At 34.7% G+C, this 21643-nt stretch overlaps 3 non-coding genes across 3 annotated transcripts; all 3 read left to right on the forward strand.

Moving 5' to 3' along the window:
- Positions 1 to 1495: 1495 nt before the first annotated feature.
- Positions 1496 to 1569, forward strand: TRNAS-ACU (transfer RNA serine (anticodon ACU)). Its single transcript has one exon. It is a non-coding gene; the product is annotated as a tRNA-Ser (tRNA).
- A 13932-nt stretch (positions 1570 to 15501) lies between these two features.
- Positions 15502 to 15575, forward strand: TRNAS-ACU (transfer RNA serine (anticodon ACU)). Its single transcript has one exon. It is a non-coding gene; the product is annotated as a tRNA-Ser (tRNA).
- A 2264-nt stretch (positions 15576 to 17839) lies between these two features.
- Positions 17840 to 17913, forward strand: TRNAS-ACU (transfer RNA serine (anticodon ACU)). The gene has a single exon. It is a non-coding gene; the product is annotated as a tRNA-Ser (tRNA).
- Positions 17914 to 21643: the final 3730 nt, after the last annotated feature.

The raw sequence follows: 21643 nt of genomic DNA on the forward strand, positions 1-21643 counted from the left end.
AGTAAAAATAAAAGAGCCAAAATATCAATCCCAGTTTTGGATTACTTAAATTAACAAAAAAATGCATATAGCAGAGGATAGTTTCAATCTGCCTAGCTCTGGGTTATGGGCCCAGCATGCTTCCATTGCAGTACTCTGCTGCACATGTAAGTGCAAGAGATCCTGAAGCACTCACTCATCATGGGAAAGTACCAATGTGTTTCTTCGTTGGTTGATGGAAGAAACATCTTACAAAAACTCTCCAGATTATTGACTTTTTAACGTTTTTCTAGGAAACGTTCTAGATGGATGCTTATTAGCCTTTGTCAGTATGTACTTTTTGCATAGTGTCTCTGTGGCGCAATCGGTTAGTGTGTTCGGCTGTTAACCAAAAGGTTGGTGGTTCAATCCCACCCAGGGACGTAATTGACCTTGTTATCAGATTTTGGTGATATTTAAGTAGACAAGTCAAAATTTCAAACCCCCTCTTATGGTGTAGGGTACCTGGCCTTCTCTGATGTAATCAGAGTTAGATTTGATTCAGTGATTTTATAAAAAACAGCTAGGAAGCACAATTTAGCAGTGGGTTGCAGAGAAAAAAAAATATGCTGGCTGGAAAATCCAATTGAGTGATTAAACAGCTCTTCATTTTCTGGCTTTATTTTTATGCTAACAAATTTGTTCTCTGAAAAGTGTCCACAAAGCCAAGTCTCTGATTTACACCTTTGTAGGGATGGTTTTTCACCTATTACTAAATTAAACTTGCTTCACTGGAAAGACAGCAAGATGCATCCTCATTTCAATGTCTACTGAAATAATACAGGTTGACACCAGGAAACATTAACGCCACTGCATCCTTGCTGCTTTCTCATGTGGAAGTCTGTTTAATGTGAAAACAAGGTGATATCTAATTAGCACACAGGTAATGAATTAAGAAAATCTTTATTTAAGGGTGAAGATGTTTCTCACAAAATCGTTGCCCCAATGCATCATTGAAATTCAAGCTGGAAAGATGATTTTAATATATCACTTGTACATTTTGTATTGCTCTTCTGGTGACAATATAGTTTGTTTTTGTCAATTACCATTTTAATAATAGGGTAAAGAAAATTATGTGGATTTTTGAAAGAAAACAATACTGTCAATATACTATTAAAACAAATTAAAATGGTAAAAGTTATTGTACTTTAAGTAAAAATAAAAGAGCTAAAATATCAATCCCAGTTTTGGATTACTTTAATTAAAAAAAAATGCATATAGCAGAGGATAGTTTCAATCTGCCTACCTCTGGGTTATGGGCCAAGCATGCTTCCATTGCAGTACTCTGCTGCACATGTAAGTGCAAGAGATCCTGAAGCACTCACTCATCATGGGAAAGTACTAATGTGTTTCTTCGTTGGTTGATTTAAGAAACATCTTACAAAAACTCTCCAGATTATTGACTTTTTAAAGTTTTTCTAGGAAACGTTCTAGATGAATGCTTATTAGCCTTTGTCAGTATGCACTTTTGCAAAGTGTCTCTGTGGCACAATCAGTTAGTGTGTTTGGCTACTAACCAAAAGGTTGGTGGTTCAATCCTACCCAGGGACGTAATTGACCTTGTGATCAGATTTTGGTGATCTTTAAGTAGACAAGTCAAAATTTCAAACCCTCTCTTATGGTGTAGGGTACCTGGCCTTCTCTGATGTAATCAGAGTTAGATTTGATTAAGTGATTTTATAAAAAAACAGATGGGAAGCACAATTTAGCAGTGGGTTGCAGAGAAAAAGAAAAATGCTGGCAGAAAAATCAAATTGAGTGATTAAACAGCTCTTCATTTTCTGGCTTTATTTTTATGCTAACAAATTAGTTCTCTGAAAAGTGTCCACAAAGCCAAGTCTCTGATTAACACCTTTGTAGGGATGGTTTTTCACCTATTACTAAATTAAACTTGCTTCATTGGAAAGGCAGCAAGATGCATCCTCATTTCAATGTCTACTGAAATAATACAGGTTGACACCAGGAAACATTAACACCACTGCATCCTTGCTGCTTTCTCATGTGGAAGTCTGTTTAATGTGAAAACAAGGTGATATCTAATTAGCACACAGGTAATGAATTAAGAAAATCTTTATTTAAGGGTGAAGATGTTTCTCACAAAATCATTGCCCCAATGTATCATTGAAATTCAAGCTGGAAAGATGATTTTAATATATCACTTGTACATTTTGTATTGCTCTTCTGGTGACAATGTAGTTTGTTTTTGTCAATTACCATTTTAATAATAGGGTAAAGAAAATTAAGTGGATTTTTGAAAGAAAACAATACTGTCAATATACTATTGAAACAAATTAAAATGGTAAAAGTTATTGTACTTTAAGTAAAAATAAAAGAGCCAAAATATCAATCCCAGTTTTGGATTACTTAAATTAACAAAAAAATGCATATAGCAGAGGATAGTTTCAATCTGCCTAGCTCTGGGTTATGGGCCCAGCATGCTTCCATTGCAGTACTCTGCTGCACATGTAAGTGCAAGAGATCCTGAAGCACTCACTCATCATGGGAAAGTACCAATGTGTTTCTTCGTTGGTTGATTTAAGAAACATCTTACAAAAACTCTCCAGATTATTGACTTTTTAAAGTTTTTCTAGGAAACGTTCTAGATGAACGCTTATTAGCCTATGTCAGTATGTACTTTTTGCAAAGTGTCTCTGTGGTGCAATCTGTTAATGTGTTTGGCTATTAACCAAAAGGTTGGTGGTTCAATCCCACCCAGGGACGTAATAGACCTTGTTATCAGTTTTTGGCGATCTTTAAGTAGACAAGTCAAAATTTCAAACCCCCTCTTATGGTGTAGGGTACCTGGCCTTCTCTGATGTAATCAGAGTTAGATTTGATTAAATGATTTTATAAAAAAACAGATAGGAAGCACAATTTAGCAGTGGGTTGCAGAGAAAAAGAAAAATGCTGGCAGAAAAATCAAATTGAGTGATTAAACAGCTCTTCATTTTCTGGCTTTATTTTTATGCTAACAAATTTGTTCTCTGAAAAGTGTCCACAAAGCCAAGTCTCTGATTAACACCTTTGTAGGGATGGTTTTTCAACTATTACTAAATTAAACTTGCTTCATTGGAAAGGCAGCAAGATGCATCCTCATTTCAATGTCTACTGAAATAATACAGGTTGACACCAGGAAACATTAACGCCACTGCATCCTTGCTGCTTTCTCATGTGGAAGTCTGTTTAATGTGAAAACAAGGTGATATCTAATTAGCACACAGGTAAGGAATTAAGAAAATATTTAAGGGGGAAGATGTTTCTCACATAATCTTTACCCCCAATGCATCATTGAAATTCAAGCTGGAAAGATGATTTTAATATATCACTTGTACATTTTGTATTGCTCTTCTGGTGACAATGTAGGTTGTTTTTGTCAATTACCATTTTAATAATAGGGTAAAGAAAATTAAGTGGATTTTTGAAAGAAAACAATACTGTCAATATACTATTAAAACAAATTAAAATGGTAAAAGTTATTGTACTTTAAGTAAAAATAAAAGAGCCAAAATATCAATCCCAGTTTTGGATTACTTAAATTAACAAAACAATGCATATAGCAGAGGATAGTTTCAATCTGCCTAGCTCTGGGTTATGGGCCCAGCATGCTTCCATTGCAGTACTCTGCTGCACATGTAAGTGCAAGAGATCCTGAAGCACTCACTCATCATGGGAAAGTACCAATGTGTTTCTTTGTTGGTTGATGGAAGAAACATCTTACAAAAACTCTCCAGATTATTGACTTTTTAATGTTTTTCTAGGAAACGTTCTAGATGAATGCTTATTAGCCTTTGTCAGTACGTACTTTTTGCAAAGTGTCTCTGTGGCGCAATCTGTTAGTGTGTTCGGCTATTAACCAAAAGGTTGGTGGTTCAATCCCACCCAGGGACATAATTGACCTTGTGATCAGACTTTGGTGATATTTAAGTAGACAAGTCAAAATTTCAAACCCACTCTTATGGTGTAGGGTACCTGGCCTTCTCTGATGTAATCAGAGTTAGATTTGATTAAGTGATTTTATAAAAAAAACAGCTAGGAAGCACAATTTAGCAGTGGAATGCAGAGAAAAAGAAAAATGCTGGCAGAAAAATCAAATTGAGTGATTAAACAGCTCTTCATTTTCTGGCTTTATTTTTATGCTAACAAATTTGTTCTCTGAAAAGTGTCCACAAAGCCAAGTCTCTGATTAACACCTTTGTAGGGATGGTTTTTCAACTATTACTAAATTAAACTTGCTTCATTGGAAAGGCAGCAAGATGCATCCTCATTTCAATGTCTACTGAAATAATACAGGTTGACACCAGGAAACATTAACGCCACTGCATCCTTGCTGCTTTCTCATGTGGAAGTCTGTTTAATGTGAAAACAAGGTGATATCTAATTAGCACACAGGTAAGGAATTAAGAAAATATTTAAGGGGGAAGATGTTTCTCACAAAATCTTTGCCCCCAATGCATCATTGAAATTCAAGCTGGAAAGATGATTTTAATATATCACTTGTACATTTTGTATTGCTCTTCTGGTGACAATGTAGGTTGTTTTTGTCAATTACCATTTTAATAATAGGGTAAAGAAAATTAAGTGGATTTTTGAAAGAAAACAATACTGTCAATATACTATTAAAACAAATTAAAATGGTAAAAGTTATTGTACTTTAAGTAAAAATAAAAGAGCAAAAATATCAATCCCAGTTTTGGATTACTTTAATTAACAAAAAAAAATGCATATAGCAGAGGATAGTTTTAATCTGCTACCTCTGGGTTATGGGCCCAGCATGCTTCCATTGCAGTACTCTGCTGCACATGTAAGTGCAAGAGATCCTGAAGCACTCACTCATCATGGGAAAGTACTAATGTGTTTCTTCGTTGGTTGATTTAAGAAACATCTTACAAAAACTCTCCAGATTATTGACTTTTTCAAGTTTTTCTAGGAAACGTTCTAGATGAATGCTTATTAGCCTTTGTCAGTATGTACATTTGCAAAGTGTCTCTGTGGCGCAATCAGTTAGCGTGTTCGGTTATTAACCAAAAGGTTGGTGGTTCAATCCCACCCAGGGACGTAATTGACCTTGTTATCAGATTTTGGTGATCTTTAAGTAGACAAGTCAAAATTTCAAACCCTCTCTTATGGTGTAGGGTACCTGGCCTTCTCTGATGTAATCAGAGTTAGATTTGATTAAGTGATCTTATAAAAAACAGATAGGAAGCACAATTTAGCAGTGGGTTGCAGAGAAAAAGAAAAATGCTGGCAGAAAAATCCAATTGAGTGATTAAACAGCTCTTCATTTTCTGGCTTTATTTTTATGCTAACAAATTTGTTCTCTGAAAAGTGTCCACAAGGCCAAGTCTCTGATTAACACCTTTGTAAGGATGGTTTTTCACCTATTACTAAATTAAACTTGCTTCATTGGAAAGGCAGCAAGATGCATCCTCATTTCAAAGTCTACTGAAATAATACAGGTTGACACCAGGAAACATTAACGCCACTGCATCCTTGCTGCTTTCTCATGTGGAAGTCTGTTTAATGTGAAAACAAGGTGATATCTAATTAGCACACATGTAAGGAATTAAGAAAATCTTTATTTAAGGGTGAAGATGTTTCTCACAAAATCGTTGAAATTCAAGCTGGAAAGATGATTTTAATATATCACTTGTACATTTTGTATTGCTCTTCTGGTGACAATGTAGTTTGTTTTTGTCAATTACCATTTTAATAATAGGGTAAAGAAAATTAAGTGGATTTTTGAAAGAAAACAATACTGTCAATATACTATTAAAACAAATTAAAATGGTAAAAGTTATTGTACTTTAAGTAAAAATAAAAGAGCAAAAATATCAATCCCAGTTTTGGATTGCTTTAATTAACAAAAAAAAAATGCATATAGCAGAGGAGAGTTTCAATCTGCCTACCTCTGGGTTATGGGCCCAGCATGCTTCCATTGCAGTACTCTGCTGCACATGTAAGTGCAAGAGATCCTGAAGCACTCACTTATCATGGGAAAGTACCAATGTGTTTCTTCGTTGGTTGATGGAAGAAACATCTTACAAAAACTCTCCAGATTATTGACTTTTTAACGTTTTTTTAGGAAACGTTCTAGATGAATGCTTATTAGCCTTTGTCAGTATCGACTTTTTGCAAAGTGTCTCTGTGGCGCAATCGGTTAGTGTGTTCGGCTATTAACCAAAAGGTTGGTGGTTCAATCTCACCCAGGGACGTAATTGACCTTGTTATCAGATTTTGGTGATATTTAAGTAGACAAGTCAAAATTTCAAACCCCCTCTTATGGTGTAGGGTACCTGGCCTTCTCTGATGTAATCAGAGTTAGATTTGATTAAGTGATTTTATAAAAAAAACAGTTAGGAAGCACAATTTAGCAGTGGAATGCAGAGAAAAAGAAAAATGCTGGCAGAAAAATCAAATTGAGTGATTAAACAGCTCTTCATTTTCTGGCTTTATTTTTATGCTAACAAATTTGTTCTCTGAAAAGTGTCCACAAAGCCAAGTCTCTGATTAACACCTTTGTAGGGATGGTTTTTCACCTATTACTAAATTAAACTTGCTTCATTGGAAAGGCAGCAAGATGCATCCTCATTTCAATGTCTACTGAAATAATACGGGTTGACACCAGGAAACATTAACGCCACTGCATCCTTGCTGCTTTCTCATGTGGAAGTCTGTTTAATGTGAAAACAAGGTGATATCTAATTAGCACACAGGTAAGGAATTAAGAAAATCTTTATTTAAGGGTGAAGATGTTTCTCACAAAATCGTTGCCACAATGCATCATTGAAATTCAAGCTGGAAAGATGATTTTAATATATCACTTGTACATTTTGTATTGCTCTTCTGGTGACAATGTAGTTTGTTTTTGTCAATTACCATTTTAATAATAGGGTAAAGAAAATTAAGTGGATTTTTGAAAGAAAACAATACTGTCAATATACTATTAAAACAAATTAAAATGGTAAAAGTTATTGTACTTTAAGTAAAAATAAAAGAGCCAAAATATCAATCCCAGTTTTGGATTACTTTAATTAACAAAAAAAAAAATGCATATAGCAGAGGATAGTTTCAATCTGCCTAGCTCTGGGTTATGGGCCCAGCATGCTTCCATTGCAGTACTCTGCTGCACATGTAAGTGCAAGAGATCCTGAAGCACTCACTCATCATGGGAAAGTACCAATGTGTTTCTTCGTTGGTTGATTTAAGAAACATCTTACAAAAACTCTCCAGATTATTGACTTTTTAAAGTTTTTCTAGGAAACGTTCTAGATGAACGCTTATTAGCCTATGTCAGTATGTACTTCTTGCAAAGTGTCTCTGTGGTGCAATCGGTTAATGTGTTTGGCTATTAACCAAGAGGTTGGTGGTTCAATCCCACCCAGGGACGTAATAGACCTTGTTATCAGTTTTTGGCGATCTTTAAGTAGACAAGTCAAAATTTCAAACCCCCTCTTATGGTGTAGGGTACCTGGCCTTCTCTGATGTAATCAGAGTTAGATTTGATTAAATGATTTTATAAAAAAACAGATAGGAAGCACAATTTAGCAGTGGGTTGCAGAGAAAAAGAAAAATGCTGGCAGAAAAATCAAATTGAGTGATTAAACAGCTCTTCATTTTCTGGCTTTATTTTTATGCTAACAAATTTGTTCTCTGAAAAGTGTCCACAAAGCCAAGTCTCTGATTTACACCTTTGTAGGGATGGTTTTTCACCTATTACTAAATTAAACTTGCTTCACTGGAAAGACAGCAAGATGCATCCTCATTTCAATGTCTACTGAAATAATACAGGTTGACACCAGGAAACATTAACGCCACTGCATACTTGCTGCTTTCTCATGTGGAAGTCTGTTTAATGTGAAAACAAGGTGATATCTAATTAGCACACAGGTAATGAATTAAGAAAATCTTTAAGGGGGAAGATGTTTCTCACAAAATCGTTGCCCCCAATGCATCATTGAAATTCAAGCTGGAAAGATGATTTTAATATATCACTTGTACATTTTGTATTGCTCTTCTGGTGACAATGTAGGTTGTTTTTGTCAATTACCATTTTAATAATAGGGTAAAGAAAATTAAGTGGATTTTTGAAAGAAAACAATACTGTCAATATACTATTAAAACAAATTAAAATGGTAAAAGTTATTGTACTTTAAGTAAAAATAAAAGAGCCAAAATATCAATCCCAGTTTTGGATTACTTAAATTAACAAAAAAATGCATATAGCAGAGGATAGTTTCAATCTGCCTAGCTCTGGGTTATGGGCCCAGCATGCTTCCATTGCAGTACTCTGCTGCACATGTAAGTGCAAGAGATCCTGAAGCACTCACTCATCATGGGAAAGTACCAATGTGTTTCTTTGTTGGTTGATGGAAGAAACATCTTACAAAAACTCTCCAGATTATTGACTTTTTAATGTTTTTCTAGGAAACGTTCTAGATGAATGCTTATTAGCCTTTGTCAGTACGTACTTTTTGCAAAGTGTCTCTGTGGCGCAATCTGTTAGTGTGTTCGGCTATTAACCAAAAGGTTGGTGGTTCAATCCCACCCAGGGACGTAATTGACCTTGTGATCAGATTTTGGTGATATTTAAGTAGACAAGTCAAAATTTCAAACCCCCTCTTATGGTGTAGGGTACCTGGCCTTCTCTGATGTAATCAGAGTTAGATTTGATTAAGTGATTTTATAAAAAAAACAGCTAGGAAGCACAATTTAGCAGTGGAATGCAGAGAAAAAGAAAAATGCTGGCAGAAAAATCAAATTGAGTGATTAAACAGCTCTTCATTTTCTGGCTTTATTTTTATGCTAACAAATTTGTTCTCTGAAAAGTGTCCACAAAGCCAAGTCTCTGATTAACACCTTTGTAGGGATGTTTTTTCAACTATTACTAAATTAAACTTGCTTCATTGGAAAGGCAGCAAGATGCATCCTCATTTCAATGTCTACTGAAATAATACAGGTTGACACCAGGAAACATTAACGCCACTGCATCCTTGCTGCTTTCTCATGTGGAAGTCTGTTTAATGTGAAAACAAGGTGATATCTAATTAGCACACAGGTAAGGAATTAAGAAAATATTTAAGGGGGAAGATGTTTCTCACAAAATCTTTGCCCCCAATGCATCATTGAAATTCAAGCTGGAAAGATGATTTTAATATATCACTTGTACATTTTGTATTGCTCTTCTGGTGACAATGTAGGTTGTTTTTGTCAATTACCATTTTAATAATAGGGTAAAGAAAATTAAGTGGATTTTTGAAAGAAAACAATACTGTCAATATACTATTAAAACAAATTAAAATGGTAAAAGTTATTGTACTTTAAGTAAAAATAAAAGAGCAAAAATATCAATCCCAGTTTTGGATTACTTTAATTAACAAAAAAAAATGCATATAGCAGAGGATAGTTTTAATCTGCTACCTCTGGGTTATGGGCCCAGCATGCTTCCATTGCAGTACTCTGCTGCACATGTAAGTGCAAGAGATCCTGAAGCACTCACTCATCATGGGAAAGTACTAATGTGTTTCTTCGTTGGTTGATTTAAGAAACATCTTACAAAAACTCTCCAGATTATTGACTTTTTCAAGTTTTTCTAGGAAACGTTCTAGATGAATGCTTATTAGCCTTTGTCAGTATGTACATTTGCAAAGTGTCTCTGTGGCGCAATCAGTTAGCGTGTTCGGTTATTAACCAAAAGGTTGGTGGTTCAATCCCACCCAGGGACGTAATTGACCTTGTTATCAGATTTTGGTGATCTTTAAGTAGACAAGTCAAAATTTCAAACCCTCTCTTATGGTGTAGGGTACCTGGCCTTCTCTGATGTAATCAGAGTTAGATTTGATTAAGTGATCTTATAAAAAACAGATAGGAAGCACAATTTAGCAGTGGGTTGCAGAGAAAAAGAAAAATGCTGGCAGAAAAATCCAATTGAGTGATTAAACAGCTCTTCATTTTCTGGCTTTATTTTTATGCTAACAAATTTGTTCTCTGAAAAGTGTCCACAAGGCCAAGTCTCTGATTAACACCTTTGTAAGGATGGTTTTTCACCTATTACTAAATTAAACTTGCTTCATTGGAAAGGCAGCAAGATGCATCCTCATTTCAAAGTCTACTGAAATAATACAGGTTGACACCAGGAAACATTAACGCCACTGCATCCTTGCTGCTTTCTCATGTGGAAGTCTGTTTAATGTGAAAACAAGGTGATATCTAATTAGCACACATGTAAGGAATTAAGAAAATCTTTATTTAAGGGTGAAGATGTTTCTCACAAAATCGTTGAAATTCAAGCTGGAAAGATGATTTTAATATATCACTTGTACATTTTGTATTGCTCTTCTGGTGACAATGTAGTTTGTTTTTGTCAATTACCATTTTAATAATAGGGTAAAGAAAATTAAGTGGATTTTTGAAAGAAAACAATACTGTCAATATACTATTAAAACAAATTAAAATGGTAAAAGTTATTGTACTTTAAGTAAAAATAAAAGAGCAAAAATATCAATCCCAGTTTTGGATTGCTTTAATTAACAAAAAAAAAATGCATATAGCAGAGGAGAGTTTCAATCTGCCTACCTCTGGGTTATGGGCCCAGCATGCTTCCATTGCAGTACTCTGCTGCACATGTAAGTGCAAGAGATCCTGAAGCACTCACTTATCATGGGAAAGTACCAATGTGTTTCTTCGTTGGTTGATGGAAGAAACATCTTACAAAAACTCTCCAGATTATTGACTTTTTAACGTTTTTTTAGGAAACGTTCTAGATGAATGCTTATTAGCCTTTGTCAGTATCGACTTTTTGCAAAGTGTCTCTGTGGCGCAATCGGTTAGTGTGTTCGGCTATTAACCAAAAGGTTGGTGGTTCAATCCCACCCAGGGACGTAATTGACCTTGTTATCAGATTTTGGTGATATTTAAGTAGACAAGTCAAAATTTCAAACCCCCTCTTATGGTGTAGGGTACCTGGCCTTCTCTGATGTAATCAGAGTTAGATTTGATTAAGTGATTTTATAAAAAAAACAGTTAGGAAGCACAATTTAGCAGTGGAATGCAGAGAAAAAGAAAAATGCTGGCAGAAAAATCAAATTGAGTGATTAAACAGCTCTTCATTTTCTGGCTTTATTTTTATGCTAACAAATTTGTTCTCTGAAAAGTGTCCACAAAGCCAAGTCTCTGATTAACACCTTTGTAGGGATGGTTTTTCACCTATTACTAAATTAAACTTGCTTCATTGGAAAGGCAGCAAGATGCATCCTCATTTCAATGTCTACTGAAATAATACGGGTTGACACCAGGAAACATTAACACCACTGCATCCTTGCTGCTTTCTCATGTGGAAGTCTGTTTAATGTGAAAACAAGGTGATATCTAATTAGCACACAGGTAAGGAATTAAGAAAATCTTTATTTAAGGGTGAAGATGTTTCTCACAAAATCGTTGCCACAATGCATCATTGAAATTCAAGCTGGAAAGATGATTTTAATATATCACTTGTACATTTTGTATTGCTCTTCTGGTGACAATGTAGTTTGTTTTTGTCAATTACCATTTTAATAATAGGGTAAAGAAAATTAAGTGGATTTTTGAAAGAAAACAATACTGTCAATATACTATTAAAACAAATTAAAATGGTAAAAGTTATTGTACTTTAAGTAAAAATAAAAGAGCCAAAATATCAATCCCAGTTTTGGATTACTTTAATTAACAAAAAAAAAAATGCATATAGCAGAGGATAGTTTCAATCTGCCTAGCTCTGGGTTATGGGCCCAGCATGCTTCCATTGCAGTACTCTGCTGCACATGTAAGTGCAAGAGATCCTGAAGCACTCACTCATCATGGGAAAGTACCAATGTGTTTCTTCGTTGGTTGATTTAAGAAACATCTTACAAAAACTCTCCAGATTATTGACTTTTTAAAGTTTTTCTAGGAAACGTTCTAGATGAACGCTTATTAGCCTATGTCAGTATGTACTTCTTGCAAAGTGTCTCTGTGGTGCAATCGGTTAATGTGTTTGGCTATTAACCAAGAGGTTGGTGGTTCAATCCCACCCAGGGACGTAATAGACCTTGTTATCAGTTTTTGGCGATCTTTAAGTAGACAAGTCAAAATTTCAAACCCCCTCTTATGGTGTAGGGTACCTGGCCTTCTCTGATGTAATCAGAGTTAGATTTGATTAAATGATTTTATAAAAAAACAGATAGGAAGCACAATTTAGCAGTGGGTTGCAGAGAAAAAGAAAAATGCTGGCAGAAAAATCAAATTGAGTGATTAAACAGCTCTTCATTTTCTGGCTTTATTTTTATGCTAACAAATTTGTTCTCTGAAAAGTGTCCACAAAGCCAAGTCTCTGATTTACACCTTTGTAGGGATGGTTTTTCACCTATTACTAAATTAAACTTGCTTCACTGGAAAGACAGCAAGATGCATCCTCATTTCAATGTCTACTGAAATAATACAGGTTGACACCAGGAAACATTAACGCCACTGCATACTTGCTGCTTTCTCATGTGGAAGTCTGTTTAATGTGAAAACAAGGTGATATCTAATTAGCACACAGGTAATGAATTAAGAAAATCTTTATTTAAGGGTGAAGATGTTTCTCACAAAATCGTTGCCCCAATGCATCATTGAAATTCAAGCTGGAAAGATGATTTTAATATATCACTTGTACATTTTGTATTGCTCTTCTGGTGACAATATAGTTTGTTTTTGTCAATTACCATTTTAATAGTAGGGTAAAGAAAATTAAGTGGATTTTTGAAAGAAAACAATACTGTCAATATACTATTAAAACAAATTAAAATGGTAAAAGTTATTGTACTTTAAGTAAAAATAAAAGAGCTAAAATATCAATCCCAGTTTTGGATTACTTTAATTAAAAAAAAATGCATATAGCAGAGGATAGTTTCAATCTGCCTACCTCTGGGTTATGGGCCAAGCATGCTTCCATTGCAGTACTCTGCTGCACATGTAAGTGCAAGAGATCCTGAAGCACTCACTCATCATGGGAAAGTACTAATGTGTTTCTTCGTTGGTTGATTTAAGAAACATCTTACAAAAACTCTCCAGATTATTGACTTTTTAAAGTTTTTCTAGGAAACGTTCTAGATGAATGCTTATTAGCCTTTGTCAGTATGCACTTTTGCAAAGTGTCTCTGTGGCACAATCAGTTAGTGTGTTTGGCTACTAACCAAAAGGTTGGTGGTTCATTCCTACCCAGGGACGTAATTGACCTTGTGATCAGATTTTGGTGATCTTTAAGTAGACAAGTCAAAATTTCAAACCCTCTCTTATGGTGTAGGGTACCTGGCCTTCTCTGATGTAATCAGAGTTAGATTTGATTAAGTGATTTTATAAAAAAACAGATAGGAAGCACAATTTAGCAGTGGGTTGCAGAGAAAAAGAAAAATGCTGGCAGAAAAATCAAATTGAGTGATTAAACAGCTCTTCATTTTCTGGCTTTATTTTTATGCTAACAAATTAGTTCTCTGAAAAGTGTCCACAAAGCCAAGTCTCTGATTAACACCTTTGTAGGGATGGTTTTTCACCTATTACTAAATTAAACTTGCTTCATTGGAAAGGCAGCAAGATGCATCCTCATTTCAATGTCTACTGAAATAATACAGGTTGACACCAGGAAACATTAACGCCACTGCATCCTTGCTGCTTTCTCATGTGGAAGTCTGTTTAATGTGAAAACAAGGTGATATCTAATTAGCACACAGGTAATGAATTAAGAAAATCTTTATTTAAGGGTGAAGATGTTTCTCACAAAATCATTGCCCCAATGTATCATTGAAATTCAAGCTGGAAAGATGATTTTAATATATCACTTGTACATTTTGTATTGCTCTTCTGGTGACAATGTAGTTTGTTTTTGTCAATTACCATTTTAATAATAGGGTAAAGAAAATTAAGTGGATTTTTGAAAGAAAACAATACTGTCAATATACTATTGAAACAAATTAAAATGGTAAAAGTTATTGTACTTTAAGTAAAAATAAAAGAGCTAAAATATCAATCCCAGTTTTGGATTACTTAAATTAACAAAAAAATGCATATAGCAGAGGATAGTTTCAATCTGCCTAGCTCTGGGTTATGGGCCCAGCATGCTTCCATTGCAGTACTCTGCTGCACATGTAAGTGCAAGAGATCCTGAAGCACTCACTCATCATGGGAAAGTACCAATGTGTTTCTTCGTTGGTTGATGGAAGAAACATCTTACAAAAACTCTCCAGATTATTGACTTTTTAACGTTTTTCTAGGAAACGTTCTAGATGGATGCTTATTAGCCTTTGTCAGTATGTACTTTTTGCATAGTGTCTCTGTGGCGCAATCGGTTAGTGTGTTCGGCTGTTAACCAAAATGTTGGTGGTTCAATCCCACCCAGGGACGTAATTGACCTTGTTATCAGATTTTGGTGATATTTAAGTAGACAAGTCAAAATTTCAAACCCCCTCTTATGGTGTAGGGTACCTTGCCTTCTCTGATGTAATCAGAGTTAGATTTGATTCAGTGATTTTATAAAAAACAGCTAGGAAGCACAATTTAGCAGTGGGTTGCAGAGAAAAAAAAATATGCTGGCTGGAAAATCCAATTGAGTGATTAAACAGCTCTTCATTTTCTGGCCTTATTTTTATGCTAACAAATTTGTTCTCTGAAAAGTGTCCACAAAGCCAAGTCTCTGATTTACACCTTTGTAGGGATGGTTTTTCACCTATTACTAAATTAAACTTGCTTCACTGGAAAGACAGCAAGATGCATCCTCATTTCAATGTCTACTGAAATAATACAGGTTGACACCAGGAAACATTAACGCCACTGCATCCTTGCTGCTTTCTCATGTGGAAGTCTGTTTAATGTGAAAACAAGGTGATATCTAATTAGCACACAGGTAATGAATTAAGAAAATCTTTATTTAAGGGTGAAGATGTTTCTCACAAAATCGTTGCCCCAATGCATCATTGAAATTCAAGCTGGAAAGATGATTTTAATATATCACTTGTACATTTTGTATTGCTCTTCTGGTGACAATATAGTTTGTTTTTGTCAATTACCATTTTAATAATAGGGTAAAGAAAATTATGTGGATTTTTGAAAGAAAACAATACTGTCAATATACTATTAAAACAAATTAAAATGGTAAAAGTTATTGTACTTTAAGTAAAAATAAAAGAGCTAAAATATCAATCCCAGTTTTGGATTACTTTAATTAAAAAAAATGCATATAGCAGAGGATAGTTTCAATCTGCCTACCTCTGGGTTATGGGCCAAGCATGCTTCCATTGCAGTACTCTGCTGCACATGTAAGTGCAAGAGATCCTGAAGCACTCACTCATCATGGGAAAGTACTAATGTGTTTCTTCGTTGGTTGATTTAAGAAACATCTTACAAAAACTCTCCAGATTATTGACTTTTTAAAGTTTTTCTAGGAAACGTTCTAGATGAATGCTTATTAGCCTTTGTCAGTATGCACTTTTGCAAAGTGTCTCTGTGGCACAATCAGTTAGTGTGTTTGGCTACTAACCAAAAGGTTGGTGGTTCAATCCTACCCAGGGACGTAATTGACCTTGTGATCAGATTTTGGTGATCTTTAAGTAGACAAGTCAAAATTTCAAACCCTCTCTTATGGTGTAGGGTACCTGGCCTTCTCTGATGTAATCAGAGTTAGATTTGATTAAGTGATTTTATAAAAAAACAGATGGGAAGCACAATTTAGCAGTGGGTTGCAGAGAAAAAGAAAAATGCTGGCAGAAAAATCAAATTGAGTGATTAAACAGCTCTTCATTTTCTGGCTTTATTTTTATGCTAACAAATTAGTTCTCTGAAAAGTGTCCACAAAGCCAAGTCTCTGATTAACACCTTTGTAGGGATGGTTTTTCACCTATTACTAAATTAAACTTGCTTCATTGGAAAGGCAGCAAGATGCATCCTCATTTCAATGTCTACTGAAATAATACAGGTTGACACCAGGAAACATTAACACCACTGCATCCTTGCTGCTTTCTCATGTGGAAGTCTGTTTAATGTGAAAACAAGGTGATATCTAATTAGCACACAGGTAATGAATTAAGAAAATCTTTATTTAAGGGTGAAGATGTTTCTCACAAAATCATTGCCCCAATGTATCATTGAAATTCAAGCTGGAAAGATGATTTTAATAAATCACTTGTACATTTTGTATTGCTCTTCTGGTGACAATGTAGTTTGTTTTTGTCAATTACCATTTTAATAATAGGGTAAAGAAAATTAAGTGGATTTTTGAAAGAAAACAATACTGTCAATATACTATTGAAACAAATTAAAATGGTAAAAGTTATTGTACTTTAAGTAAAAATAAAAGAGCCAAAATATCAATCCCAGTTTTGGATTACTTAAATTAACAAAAAAATGCATATAGCAGAGGATAGTTTCAATCTGCCTAGCTCTGGGTTATGGGCCCAGCATGCTTCCATTGCAGTACTCTGCTGCACATGTAAGTGCAAGAGATCCTGAAGCACTCACTCATCATGGGAAAGTACCAATGTGTTTCTTCGTTGGTTGATTTAAGAAACATCTTACAAAAACTCTCCAGATTATTGACTTTTTAAAGTTTTTCTAGGAAACGTTCTAGATGAACGCTTATTAGCCTATGTCAGTATGTACTTTTTGCAAAGTGTCTCTGTGGTGCAATCTGTTAATGTGTTTGGCTATTAACCAAAAGGTTGGTGGTTCAATCCCACCCAGGGACGTAATAGACCTTGTTATCAGTTTTTGGCGATCTTTAAGTAGACAAGTCAAAATTTCAAACCCCCTCTTATGGTGTAGGGTACCTGGCCTTCTCTGATGTAATCAGAGTTAGATTTGATTAAATGATTTTATAAAAAAACAGATAGGAAGCACAATTTAGCAGTGGGTTGCAGAGAAAAAGAAAAATGCTGGCAGAAAAATCAAATTGAGTGATTAAACAGCTCTTCATTTTCTGGCTTTATTTTTATGCTAACAAATTTGTTCTCTGAAAAGTGTCCACAAAGCCAAGTCTCTGATTTACACCTTTGTAGGGATGGTTTTTCACCTATTACTTAATTAAACTTGCTTCACTGGAAAGACAGCAAGATGCATCCTCATTTCAATGTCTACTGAAATAATACAGGTTGACACCAGGAAACATTAACGCCACTGCATCCTTGCTGCTTTCTCATGTGGAAGTCTGTTTAATGTGAAAACAAGGTGATATCTAATTAGCACACAGGTAATGAATTAAGAAAATCTTTATTTAAGGGTGAAGATGTTTCTCACAAAATCGTTGCCCCAATGCATCATTGAAATTCAAGCTGGAAAGATGATTTTAATATATCACTTGTACATTTTGTATTGCTCTTCTGGTGACAATATAGTTTGTTTTTGTCAATTACCATTTTAATAATAGGGTAAAGAAAATTAAGTGGATTTTTGAAAGAAAACAATACTGTCAATATACTATTAAAACAAATTAAAATGGTAAAAGTTATTGTACTTTAAGTAAAAATAAAAGAGCTAAAATATCAATCCCAGTTTTGGATTACTTTAATTAAAAAAAAATGCATATAGCAGAGGATAGTTTCAATCTGCCTACCTCTGGGTTATGGGCCAAGCATGCTTCCATTGCAGTACTCTGCTGCACATGTAAGTGCAAGAGATCCTGAAGCACTCACTCATCATGGGAAAGTACTAATGTGTTTCTTCGTTGGTTGATTTAAGAAGCATCTTACAAAAACTCTCCAGATTATTGACTTTTTAAAGTTTTTCTAGGAAACGTTCTAGATGAATGCTTATTAGCCTTTGTCAGTATGCACTTTTGCAAAGTGTCTCTGTGGCACAATCAGTTAGTGTGTTTGGCTACTAACCAAAAGGTTGGTGGTTCAATCCTACCCAGGGACGTAATTGACCTTGTGATCAGATTTTGGTGATCTTTAAGTAGACAAGTCAAAATTTCAAACCCTCTCTTATGGTGTAGGGTACCTGGCCTTCTCTGATGTAATCAGAGTTAGATTTGATTAAGTGATTTTATAAAAAAACAGATAGGAAGCACAATTTAGCAGTGGGTTGCAGAGAAAAAGAAAAATGCTGGCAGAAAAATCAAATTGAGTGATTAAACAGCTCTTCATTTTCTGGCTTTATTTTTATGCTAACAAATTAGTTCTCTGAAAAGTGTCCACAAAGCCAAGTCTCTGATTAACACCTTTGTAGGGATGGTTTTTCACCTATTACTAAATTAAACTTGCTTCATTGGAAAGGCAGCAAGATGCATCCTCATTTCAATGTCTACTGAAATAATACAGGTTGACACCAGGAAACATTAACGCCACTGCATCCTTGCTGCTTTCTCATGTGGAAGTCTGTTTAATGTGAAAACAAGGTGATATCTAATTAGCACACAGGTAATGAATTAAGAAAATCTTTATTTAAGGGTGAAGATGTTTCTCACAAAATCATTGCCCCAATGTATCATTGAAAAACAAGCTGGAAAGATGATTTTAATATATCGCTTGTACATTTTGTATTGCTCTTCTGGTGACAATGTAGTTTGTTTTTGTCAATTACCATTTTAATAATAGGGTAAAGAAAATTAAGTGGATTTTTGAAAGAAAACAATACTGTCAATATACTATTGAAACAAATTAAAATGGTAAAAGTTATTGTACTTTAAGTAAAAATAAAAGAGCCAAAATATCAATCCCAGTTTTGGATTACTTAAATTAACAAAAAAATGCATATAGCAGAGGATAGTTTCAATCTGCCTAGCTCTGGGTTATGGGCCCAGCATGCTTCCATTGCAGTACTCTGCTGCACATGTAAGTGCAAGAGATCCTGAAGCACTCACTCATCATGGGAAAGTACCAATGTGTTTCTTCGTTGGTTGATGGAAGAAACATCTTACAAAAACTCTCCAGATTATTGACTTTTTAACGTTTTTCTAGGAAACGTTCTAGATGGATGCTTATTAGCCTTTGTCAGTATGTACTTTTTGTATAGTGTCTCTGTGGCGCAATCGGTTAGTGTGTTCGGCTGTTAACCACAAGGTTGGTGGTTCAATCCCACCCAGGGACGTAATTGACCTTGTTATCTGATTTTGGTGATATTTAAGTAGACAAGTCAAAATTTCAAACCCCCTCTTATGGTGTAGGGTACCTGGCCTTCTCTGATGTAATCAGAGTTAGATTTGATTCAGTGATTTTATAAAAAACAGCTAGGAAGCACAATTTAGCAGTGGGTTGCAGAGAAAAAAAAATATGCTGGCTGGAAAATCCAATTGAGTGATTAAACAGCTCTTCATTTTCTGGCTTTATTTTTATGCTAACAAATTTGTTCTCTGAAAAGTGTCCACAAAGCCAAGTCTCTGATTTACACCTTTGTAGGGATGGTTTTTCACCTATTACTAAATTAAACTTGCTTCACTGGAAAGACAGCAAGATGCATCCTCATTTCAATGTCTACTGAAATAATACAGGTTGACACCAGGAAACATTAACGCCACTGCATCCTTGCTGCTTTCTCATGTGGAAGTCTGTTTAATGTGAAAACAAGGTGATATCTAATTAGCACACAGGTAATGAATTAAGAAAATCTTTATTTAAGGGTGAAGATGTTTCTCACAAAATCGTTGCCCCAATGCATCATTGAAATTCAAGCTGGAAAGATGATTTTAATATATCACTTGTACATTTTGTATTGCTCTTCTGGTGACAATATAGTTTGTTTTTGTCAATTACCATTTTAATAATAGGGTAAAGAAAATTAAGTGGATTTTTGAAAGAAAACAATACTGTCAATATACTATTAAAACAAATTAAAATGGTAAAAGTTATTGTACTTTAAGTAAAAATAAAAGAGCTAAAATATCAATCCCAGTTTTGGATTACTTTAATTAAAAAAAAATGCATATAGCAGAGGATAGTTTCAATCTGCCTACCTCTGGGTTATGGGCCAAGCATGCTTCCATTGCAGTACTCTGCTGCACATGTAAGTGCAAGAGATCCTGAAGCACTCACTCATCATGGGAAAGTACTAATGTGTTTCTTCGTTGGTTGATTTAAGAAACATCTTCCAAAAACTCTCCAGATTATTGACTTTTTAAAGTTTTTCTAGGAAACGTTCTAGATGAACGCTTATTAGCCTATGTCAGTATGTACTTTTTGCAAAGTGTCTCTGTGGTGCAATCTGTTAATGTGTTTGGCTATTAATCAAAAGGTTAGTGGTTCAATCCCACCCAGGGACGTAATAGACCTTGTTATCAGTTTTTGGCGATCTTTAAGTAGACAAGTCAAAATTTCAAACCCCCTCTTATGGTGTAGGGTACCTGGCCTTCTCTGATGTAATCAGAGTTAGATTTGATTAAATGATTTTATAAAAAAACAGATAGGAAGCACAATTTAGCAGTGGGTTGCAGAGAAAAAGAAAAATGCTGGCAGAAAAATCAAATTGAGTGATTAAACAGCTCTTCATTTTCTGGCTTTATTTTTATGCTAACAAATTTGTTCTCTGAAAAGTGTCCACAAAGCCAAGTCTCTGATTTACACCTTTGTAGGGATGGTTTTTCACCTATTACTAAATTAAACTTGCTTCACTGGAAAGACAGCAAGATGCATCCTCATTTCAATGTCTACTGAAATAATACAGGTTGACACCAGGAAACATTAACGCCACTGCATCCTTGCTGCTTTCTCATGTGGAAGTCTGTTTAATGTGAAAACAAGGTGATATCTAATTAGCACACAGGTAATGAATTAAGAAAATCTTTATTTAAGGGTGAAGATGTTTCTCACAAAATCGTTGCCCCAATGCATCATTGAAATTCAAGCTGGAAAGATGATTTTAATATATCACTTGTACATTTTGTATTGCTCTTCTGGTGACAATATAGTTTGTTTTTGTCAATTACCATTTTAATAATAGGGTAAAGAAAATTAAGTGGATTTTTGAAAGAAAACAATACTGTCAATATACTATTAAAACAAATTAAAATGGTAAAAGTTATTGTACTTTAAGTAAAAATAAAAGAGCTAAAATATCAATCCCAGTTTTGGATTACTTTAATTAAAAAAAAATGCATATAGCAGAGGATAGTTTCAATCTGCCTACCTCTGGGTTATGGGCCAAGCATGCTTCCATTGCAGTACTCTGCTGCACATGTAAGTGCAAGAGATCCTGAAGCACTCACTCATCATGGGAAAGTACTAATGTGTTTCTTCGTTGGTTGATTTAAGAAACATCTTACAAAAACTCTCCAGATTATTGACTTTTTAAAGTTTTTCTAGGAAACGTTCTAGATGAATGCTTATTAGCCTTTGTCAGTATGCACTTTTGCAAAGTGTCTCTGGCACAATCAGTTAGTGTGTTTGGCTACTAACCAAAAGGTTGGTGGTTCAATCCTACCCAGGGACGTAATTGACCTTGTGATCATATTTTGGTGATCTTTAAGTAGACAAGTCAAAATTTCAAACCCTCTCTTATGGTGTAGGGTACCTGGCCTTCTCTGATGTAATCAGAGTTAGATTTGATTAAGTGATTTTATAAAAAAACAGATAGGAAGCACAATTTAGCAGTGGGTTGCAGAGAAAAAGAAAAATGCTGGCAGAAAAATCAAATTGAGTGATTAAACAGCTCTTCA

The sequence above is a fragment of the Pseudophryne corroboree genome, chromosome 5, assembly GCF_028390025.1.
Source record: "Pseudophryne corroboree isolate aPseCor3 chromosome 5, aPseCor3.hap2, whole genome shotgun sequence".
Classification (NCBI taxonomy): Eukaryota; Metazoa; Chordata; class Amphibia; order Anura; family Myobatrachidae; genus Pseudophryne; species Pseudophryne corroboree.